The sequence below is a fragment of the Megascapheus bottae genome, unplaced genomic scaffold, assembly GCF_031878675.1.
Source record: "Megascapheus bottae isolate mThoBot1 unplaced genomic scaffold, mThoBot2.hap1 HAP1_SCAFFOLD_52, whole genome shotgun sequence".
In the NCBI taxonomy this organism is placed as follows: Eukaryota; Metazoa; Chordata; class Mammalia; order Rodentia; family Geomyidae; genus Megascapheus; species Megascapheus bottae.
This window is the reverse complement of record NW_028327691.1, coordinates 2,097,351-2,101,024: the sequence shown is the minus strand read 5'-3', so window position 1 is coordinate 2,101,024 and position 3,674 is coordinate 2,097,351.

Below are 3,674 nucleotides of genomic sequence, written 5' to 3'. Positions count from 1 at the left end.
AATATTCAGGAGGAAGAAATCTAAGAATTCTAATTTGAAGCCAACAATGGCATAAAAATTGCCATGAAACTCTATAACTCCAAGTAACCCCTCAAAAAGGTTAGTGGAGTGTCAAGAGTTTGACTTTGTGGTTGAGTGCTTGCCTAGCATGCGTGAAGACCTATGCATGTAAGTGGAGCTGGGACTCAAACTGGTATTTTTCTAGCCTTGAGCAAGATAGCTAAGTTTATGCCATACAAAATGAATCCAGAGCTGGGGAAAAGTCAACCATGGAGCCTTGAGAAATGAGAAAAAAAGATTTAATACATAACTTGTGAGTAGGATGTCTGCGAACTTAAAGCAATGATGACACAGCATAAGAAATAATTCTCTACTGTTTCTAATTTACAGGCCCTGTGTTCCCAAACCTGTATTAATTGTCAAGCTAGAGCACTGTGCAGAACTCTGGATAGGAAATTCCTCTGACAAGAATATCACAGGTGAGTGAATGCATCTTCATATTGATGTTGGAGCCTTAGCCCCATTGGTAAGTTCATGTTGTGATGTACTGAGCAATAATATTCTTAGTTACCCTAAATCCTGTGTGGAACCTATGGAATTCTTTGTGAATGAATCAAGAATCATTTTCTTTTCCCAATCCTATGCCTGGTCTCAGGGCCTGAGCATGGTCCTTGGGTTTTCTCAAGGCTAGCTCTCTACTACTTGAGTCATAGCACCACTTCTGGTTTTTTCTTTGTATGTAGTACCAAGGAACTGAACCAGGTCTTTGTGCATGCTAGCCCAAACCCCCGGCACCAAGAATCATAGGGTGATATGACGAATTCTATGTGGCAGTAGAGTTAAAGTTAGATTTCTCTGTAGAAATCACTGTGAAACAAAATAAAATGAGAACGCCATGAGCCCGTGGCTCATGCCTGTAATCCTAGCTACTTAGGAGGCTGAGATCTGAGGATCAAGGTTCAAAGACTGACCTATCACAAAAACACCTTAGACTCTTCTCTCCAATGAACCAATAGAAAATGAGAAGTGGGGTTGAGGCTAAAGACATAGGGCAGTAGCCTTGAGCTGAAGAGCTCAGGAAGAACAGCCAGGTCTAGAATTCAAGTCCCATGACTGCAAAAGAAGAAAGAAAGAAAGAAAGAAAGAAAGAAAGAAAGAAAGAAAGAAAGAAAGAAGAAAGAGGGAAGGAAGGAAAGGAAGAAAGAAAGAAAGAAAGAAAGAAAGAAAGAAAGAAAGAAAGATATTTCATTTCTTTAAAACTATGACTATAAATGATTGAGCAAACAAGGAATAAGTCAGGGCATTATTCTCTGATAAGGATAATATCTTTTTGCTGGTAGTAAGAGACTGGTATTCAGAACCAGACCGTTCCACCAGAAATTGAGCCTAGTGGTAGAGTGCTTGCCTAGCATGCACAAAGACACAGGTTTGATTCCTTATTACCACATACATAGAAAAAGCCAGAAGTAATGACTTCATTGGTAGGGTTCTAGTCTTGAGAAAACCCAAGGACAGTGGTTAGGTCCTAAGTTCAAACCCAGAAATGGAAGGAAAATAAAACAAAATTTCAATCAACATAAGAAAATTAACTAGACAATGAGCTGGGGATTTTCTGGTCTTCCATGGAGTGTTAGAAAAGGAATTTTTATAAGACTTCAAATTGAAAGAAACAAATTTCAAAATTCCCACAAATTCCTAAAGTGAGACTTTAGTGAGAAGTTGTAACTGAAGGGATATAGGTGTAAATCCTTACTCTCAAGAATCGTTCTTGCTTGGATCAAAGGCAAACAGACATATAAACCAAACTTGTGGCCACTGAATCTAGAAAAAATTCGTGTTCCTCACTTAATGGTTAATAAGCAAACAGCATTGAAACTGGGTAAGTTAATCCTATCTGCTACTCAGGACCTGAGACTCTTATCTTTAGTTAACTCTAGAAAACAGGAAGTGGGGCTGTAGCTCAAGGATAGGGGTTATAGTCTTCTGCTGAAGTGTTCAAAGACAGGGCCGAGACCTATGAACTACAAAAAAAAAAGAAAAGAAAAGAAAAAAGTTTTAAAAAGATGCAAAACAGCACAGTATTTAGATTATTTCTCAAAATAAAAGAAAGGCAGCTATTCCTCAATGTATAAACAAAACAGTATTTGAAAAAAACAGCTGCAGGTATATTATAGGTAGTACTCAGCTTAAAACTGTAGCAATACATAGTTGGGTAATTTCAATAAATATTTCCTGTGATATAAAAAGAGAACTAAAACACAGAAAAACATTATTGGTCATTGTAAAATATCATTTTCTTAATAGGTTAGGGAGAAAAGCATATATTTCTCACAAATCAATTTCCACTTTTATATTTTAAAATATCTAACACTTAGGATGGGAAAGTAAAGTCATTACCTTTACAGTAAGGAATATTTGTATCTCATGTATGTTTGTGTCTTTTTTTCTATGACTCATTTTAGATGTCCAGGTAATGGAAAATGTGTTCAAGACCTGCCAGGAAAGTCCACATGAATGTCTTTGTGAAGTAGCAGTTGCAAGTAGTATCGAAGTGGAGGAAAACGTGAGATTACCAACAACTTTAAATTTGAGCTCTACACAAAATCCAGAGCTGATTAGGAATAACGGTAACAACTTAGGGGTGAGGACTGAGGAGTTCATTAAGTGTCAGAACGTGCTTCTGTCTCCTAAGCCTGATGAGATGCATGCTGCATATAGATCTCGTATGTCTCCTGTTCTTAAAAAATCCATCGGATATTCAGAGCATTTTATTCATGATTGTGACAGTCCAAAAGATCTGCAGTATCATAATTCTGTTCTCCCTGCCCAAGAAATTCTTCAGGGACGGAGAAAAACTGCTAAATGTACTGTGTGATGAAAAATATTGTACTTAACACCGACCATCACTACACATCCGAAAATGTACACAGGAGAGACTTCTCATACATGTAGTGAATGTGAGAAATCTTTCAGTAATGAAATGCGCCTTACAATACCTCAGAGCAAATATCCTGAGATATGTGATGCGTACATCAAGTGTGAAAATTAATTTCTGAGAAGTCAGAACTGACGCTCCAACCTCGATCTCCAAGAGAAGACAAACCTTATGAATATGAGGAACGTAATAAAATTTCTGCCCAGAATTCAGCTCTCAGCACACATCAGAGATCTCACACAGAAGAGAAATCTTTAATGGGATAAATGTGGGAAGACTTTTAGACTGAAATCATACCTCACTTTGCACCCGAGAAGACACACAGAAGAGAAACCTTATGAATGTAACAAATGTGAAAAGTCTTTCACCCAGAAGATACACCTTCGAGTTCATCAAATAACACTCACAGGAGAGAAATCTTATAAGTGTAATGAATGTGGAAAGTCTTTCCAAGGGAAGGGAAAACTTCGTGTTCATCAGAGAATACACACAGGAGTGAAACCTTATGAATGTAACCAATGTGTAAAGACTTTCAGACAGAAATCTTCCCTCAAATTGCATCAAAGAACACACACAGGAGAGAAACCTTATGTGTGCAACAAATGTGGAAAGACCTTCAAGTGGAAGTCATATCTTGATGGGCATAATAGAACACACACAGGAGAGAAAACTTATGCATGTAGTGAATGCGGAAAGTCTTTCAAATGGAAGGTAAAACTCCATGTTCATCAGAGAATAT